Consider the following 6,962-nt stretch of genomic DNA (forward strand, 5'->3'; position numbering starts at 1 on the left):
TTTAATATACTGTATATTGTGATATAATGTGTCTCATATCTAGAGTTAGAGTGTATGCTGTATGAAGTGTTGCTGTTACACCATTTGGGAAATGAGGATGCAAGGATTGTAAATTATGGACAGTTGAGTACATTCTTTTTGCTCTGAAGTTGGAGGATCACACACCCATTTTACCATCTTCTACCCCAATTTGACACACTCTGTATTTTCCCTACTGGGTTCTGCTAGTTATGTTATGTACAGTATATGCAGTCCTTGGAACCTGTGTGTTCTACGGCAAGGATTACAGGTTAGCAGTTGTGTATATAATTATTTTTAACTTCTGTCTCTAACCTGATTTTGCTTGCTTTACTAAGGGCAATAAAATCTTCTGATTTCTACAAGGGGCCAGCTTCTGGGCTGCAGTTGTAAAGCTAACTAAACAGAGACTGGACTAGGGGTAAAGTCATCTAGTGAATTTATAAGGGCACAAAGGTAACATATGCTGGTGGATTTAAGCAAATGGTATTAAATAACTATGGCCAACTTCTGTATAGCTACTGAGGCAATTGGTTAGCAGTATGATCACTTTGCATAAACTCCCAATCACATACAGTACCTCCCAACTTTGTAATATGGTAATTCGGGACCCTTCGGGTGTAGCTAAAAGGGAGTGGAGCTTCAAGAAAGGAGCATGACTTTGCTCCGCCACTGTGTGCATCAATTCTACTCCTCTCCTGCTGCTCTGCCATGCAGAGCAGCGATTTGTGCGCTTCCCCCAACAGGACAGTTGAGAAGTATGCAATCATAACAGTTAATATGATTAATATAAACAAGTCAATTACACAGCATGATTGCACAACACATATAGTACATGCAATGCCGGTAAATCTAATAAAGCAGAATCTCAAATTTTTCAACTCTTAAGTGGTATCTCACTGGGTACTATGTGAACCCTCCTGCTGCTTATGCCCCACACATACTCATATCTACGGACACCCATGACAGCTGTCCATCTTCCTGGTATAGCTAAGCAAATACAATCAGACAATTTTTTTTACCACAGGTGTTCTTCAATATCAGGACCAAGTGTTAAGCAGTGATGCAATATTAAGTGTTTAAATAATGCAGTCCCCCTAAAGCTAATTACACTCCCCTGTTTAGGGCGATAAAACAAGACATCTCCCATTGGAGGACCTTTTTTATTTCATGGGTTGGTTGCATTAATTTGATTAAAATAAATGTCCTCCACAAACTTTTGAACCTTTTTCAAACTCTCCCTGTGCCAGTTCCCCCCCCCCCCCCCCCATGTTCTCTCCCCTCTCCAATCGCTCTATGGTAAATTTACAGTATTTGACAAAACAGGAGACCTTGAATACGTAGAGATGTTCTCTTCAAGCATTACTGGTGGAGGCCTCGGTCTCCTATTGTTAGCTAAATATTACCAAGCCTCTAGATTGAGCCAGCTGGTTGCCTGGCATTCCTCCCAAAGGTACCAAATGATGGGTTGACCTTGAGTCCACTCTTAGCAAGGTCTCCTCTATCTCAGACCTCCCGTGCCTGCTTTGAAAACATAGACCCCCCTCAGTTTGTTGGTCCCCTCAGTTACACTTACCTTATCCATTTGGGATCCTCTTGATTTTAAACTCACTCTTTCTAATCACCAATCCCCTCAAACACCCCTGTGGCTACATCCCTCCTTCCTCCTCGGCTATTCCCCCTACATGGTCTCTCTTTGAACAGCGGCTGGTATCACTTGTTTTCACCACGTCCTTGGTAGATTTGCACCACAATCTTTCTCAGAATTGTTGTAAAAACATTCTCTTCCACAATCTTGTTTCTACCAATACCTCAAATTTTGACACTTTGTCACTTCATCTCCAGACTCCTTACAAAACCGCATGGCGATGGAATGCCTATGCATACTGTATATAGGCTTTTGGACTAAGCCATCATATCTCATATTTATAATTCCATTCCAATACATGACTCTCCGCCTCTGGAGGCCCATGAACAATATTGGGAATCAGACTTAGGTACTAACCTGGGAGAAGACACTTGGCAGGTATTTTCGCTTTGCAAGTGTGCGAATGCCTGTGCAGCCGAGCTCTGCAAAAACATTTTGTGCAGTTTCAGAGTAGGTCTGAACTTACTCAGCCCTTGCGATCACTTCAGTCTTTTTGGTGCCGGAATTGACATCACACACCCACCCTCCAAACGCCCGGACATGCTTGCATTTTCCCTACCACTCCCAGAAAACGGTTAGTTGACACGCTCTTTCTGTCAATCTTCTTACGATCGGCTGTGCGTATGGATTCTTCATTAAATCCAAAGCTCAGCAACGATCCATATTGTACCCATACGACACGCATGCTCATTGTGGTGCATACGCAGTAGAGACCTGATCGCAGCGCAGCGAGAATCGGCAAAGTGCGATCTACTCAGAATGACCCCCAGAGTGCGGTGTAATGTGAATAAGGAGCACTGCAGTGCTGTGTAATGTGTATAAGGAGCAATATGGTGCAGTGTAATTTGTATAAGAAGTGATACGGTGTGGTATAATGTGAATAAGGGGTGGTGCGGTGTAATGAGTATGGAGCGATACGGTGCAGTGTAATGCAAACAAGGAGCAATATGGTGCGTTGTAATGTGTATAAGGAGCAATACAGTATGGTGCAATGTGTATAACGAGCGATACGGTGCAGTGTAATGTGTATAAGGGGTGATACGGTGCGGTGTAATATGTAAAAAGAGAGATACGGTGTGGTGTAATGTGTATAAGGAGCAATACGGTGCAGTGTAATGCGTATAAGGAGCGATATGGTGTGGTGTAATGTGTATAAGGAGCGATATGGTGCGGTGTAATGTGTATGGAGCGATACGGTGCGGTGTAATGCGAATAAGGAGCAATACAGTGCATTGTAACATGAATGAGGAGCGGTATGGTGCAGTGTAATGTGTATAAGGAGCAATATGGTGCAGTCAAGGGCGTAGCTACCATAGGGGCAGGGAGTGCAGCTGCTATGGGTCCCAGAGCTGAGAGGGGCCCACCTTCCCTGTCAAAAATACATGTGTTATATACATTTTTCCCCATTGAGTGATACTTAGGGGCACTTACAAACTTTTGCGTTGGGGCCTACAATATATCTACATGAACTAGGGCACTACTATACATAACATGAACTAGGGCACTACTATGGTACATAAAATAAACTAGGACACTATTATTGGGCATACAATTAACAACTGCTGCAGGGAGGTGTCTCTCTACAAGCAATGGGACAGGGCCCCTTCAATATGTTGCTATGGAGCCCACAAAGTTCTGGCTATGCCCCTAGGAGCAGTGTAATGTGTATAAGAAGTGATACGGTGTGGTGTAATGGGTATGAAGAGCAATACGGTGCGGTGTAATGTGTATGGAGCGATACTGTGCGGTGTAATGCGAATATGGAGCAATACGGTGCAGTGTAATGTGAATGAGGAGTGATATGGTGTGGTGTAATGTGTATAAGGGGTGATACGGTGTGGTGCAATGTGTATAAGGAGCGATATGATGCGGTGTACTGTGAATAACGGATACTACTGTGTGACATAATGGAAAGGGGAGCTGGGTCAGAGGCGGAACTAGGGGGTAGCAGCCAAAATTTTGCCTACGGTATCAAATTGGTTAGGGCCGTCTCTGACTGCGCTAACAACCCAGATGATCGTGTATGTTTGGTGCTGCTGCTAAGGGAATGTCAGAGGACGGTGCACACGGCTAAGGAAAAGAGCAGGAGGCGGCTCCTGGGAGCAGGTAACCAGAGGGTAGAACTGACCATGGACTGTGTGTGTTTGTGTGAGGGGAGTAAATGGCGGGTGGAGGCTTGGTCACTGGATCACCCTGGATGCAGTCAGAACACACCAGGGAGAGGTCCGCTAGAGAGGTAACATGGGACAAGTAGCACTACATGGCTCAGCATGTCTTCCCCATGACAGACATCCTGGAACCTGCCCTGTAAGCCCAGACTGTGGTTACAACCATAACCACACTCACACTCACACTCACACTCAGTGCTCTCATATATAGCCTGTATAACATAGGGATAGTTTCCTGCTATGTCTGCTTCCAGTGTGTTTTTACATAGATCTAGGTGGAGGGATTGGGTATGGGATGCCGGCAGTCAGAATACCGGCACAGCCATCCCGACCGCCGTAATCCCAACACTTTTATCTAACAAAACTAATCTTACACCTTACCCTAACCTCCCCTCCTACAGCCTAACCCTAACCTCTCCACCCCAGCCTAACCCTCCCCCTAGTGCCTAACCCAAACAGCCCTGGCCTTACCCTAACTTCTCCCCGCAGCCTTACCCGAACCCCCCCCCCCGCAGCCTAATCCTTAGCTCTCCTTCTTGCAGCATAACCCTCCTTCCCACAGCCTAACCCTAACCCAAACCCTAGTGCCTTACCCTAACCATCACCACCCACAGCCTAACCCTAAGTCTCACCCTGCAGGGTCAGCTGAAATGCCTGTCAGTCTGATAGGTATTTTATCTGCCTGTGTATGCCCAGCTTAAGTTATATAAACCATCCTGTTTATTTAAGGATAGGAATTGTTTTAAAGCACCTGTATCATCATAAACAGTAAATATATTACCTATTATTACCAACTTGACTACATCTTTTACAGCTATAGTCAGAATGTACACAAACTAGTCTGCCCGGCCAGTTGGCGCACTTCTGGGAATTGCTGTCCACTCCGTGGAACACAAACCAGAAGTTGTCATGGGTCCGGCTATCGGGCCCTGTCGGGTGCCATTAGCTGGGAGCAGGGGCAGGCTGTGTAGAGGAGGCCGGGGGAAGTCCCAGATCACAGGGACTGCACTCATATAAGTAATAATGTTATGGTGTATAGACTTGCTATAATAGTGTGCTGAGAGGCATGCCTAGTATAACTAGTAGAGATAGAGGCATTGGTATGTGTGATAAAGCCAACGTGCTTTATTTTTTTGCAAAGTTTTTTGTCTGCACATGTCTCTTCGTTTCACCATGCATGCGTCCGGATGTGCAGAGCTGTAATACAGATTCAGACGCATGCAGTAATGTATTAGAAATGTGTGGGAATTCCTAGGTGGTTACAGGGGTTTGGCTAATAGCACACAGATGTATCGTAGTGCAGGTGTGTTACTGAACGTGGTTGCGTACAGAGACACTGAATCGATGACATTGGAGGCCATACTTAGACGGATGATCACTCCCCCCGGTCACCCCCACCACTGGGGCATCCGTCGGCCATATCGGCCGTCGGACACCTCATCAGCATATTTTCCAGTGTGTAGAGCCTATTACCTCTATGGAGCACTTGGACATACATTGTAAAAAAAAAACCTCCCTGAATATCTTAAGTTGAATGCCATAGAAAGAAACATCATTCAAAGAGAACTAAAGTCCAAAAGTAAAATGTAGCACAGTATACAAGAAAATAAGCAGAAATCTCAATATTTGATTTTATCTGTAATGTTGTAATATTGGATTTTATCTGGAATGTTGTAGCGCCATCTTCTGGCTAATAACATAAATGGTCATCCTTTTTTTTCATTCTAATTTGAAATTTCATAGAGCACAGCAAATGAGACTGATAACATTGGTCTGATGCAGTGTTGTCTGCATTTACTTCCCAATCCTATGCACACTTAGAATTCATAAAAGTAGCCACAAATTCAACCATATGCCAACTACAGTATCATAAGATGTGTACCAGTCTCAGTGCTGAAAGTAGGGTGGTACGGGGTGGTACAGAGTACCATTAAGAAGTATGGTGGTGGTACTCAGTACCACCAGCCCACAGCTGTGTCATAATTTATAAGGGGCATTTTTGTGTGTGGGACATAAAATGGTGTCAGTGGCATAACTGTGTGTGGCATAATATGTAATAGGCATTACAGTGTGTGGTATAATATGTAAGGCATTACAGTGTATGGCATAATATGTAAGAGTCATTACGGTGTATGGCATAATGTGTAATGGACATTACAGTGTGTGGCATAATGTGAAGTAAACATTACAGACCCTCCAACATGACCCGCCCCACTAGGTACAAAATGCTCTGTTCCTGGACTTCCGTCTTAATTTATGATTTCCATCACCTGTGTTGTACTAGTTAAATGATTAGATGGCAATAATAAATTAAGAGGGAAGTCCAGAAACAGAGCATTTTGTACCTAGTGGGGTGGGTCATGTTGGAGGGTATGACATTACAGTGTGTGGCATAATGTGTAATGGGCATTATGGTGTTTGGCATAATGTGTAAGGGGCATTATGGTGTGTGGCATAATGTAGCCCCCCCCTAGTTTTGTTTGACCACGCCCCCTCATGACATGTGGCCACGCCCATTTTTACTATCAGCACCACTAAGAAAAAATTTCTACTTGTACTACTGGCCGGTCTGCAACAGCAGCATATGCGTCTAGTTTATGCCAGTCATACGTCACACTTATGTGTCGCCCATGTTTTAACAATTTAATTTATTTGCAACAAAACCATTCGATATTAGGCATTAAGAAAATGGTTAGAACCTCTAATATGGTATAAACAATTCCTCATCTTGTGAAGGAAAACTAAAATTAATTTTGCTTAAACATGCATATAGAAGAATAATTAATGCCTGAATGACGAATATAGTAACAATCAGAATCAGTGGAGCTTTCTTTAAAATAAATAAATAAAAATGCGATATGTTACGCACCATCATTATCATCAACCATTATTTGCGAGACTCCCTGACGACCCACAAATAATATGTCTTTGTGAGGTGCATAAGTGACTTTGGGCCTAATTCAGACCCGATCGCTGCAGCGATAGCGATGGTAGCCTGATGTCCTTCCTGGAGTGCGCACGTGCAGCGTGTGCACCCAGTAAGAAGCAGTGAGAAGCAAAAGCATCTCACTGGTGAGATCACCTCTGCCTGATTGACAGGCAGATGCGGGTACGGGGCATACCAATGG

Source organism: Pseudophryne corroboree, chromosome 4, assembly GCF_028390025.1.
Source record: "Pseudophryne corroboree isolate aPseCor3 chromosome 4, aPseCor3.hap2, whole genome shotgun sequence".
Lineage (NCBI taxonomy): Eukaryota > Metazoa > Chordata > Amphibia > Anura > Myobatrachidae > Pseudophryne > Pseudophryne corroboree.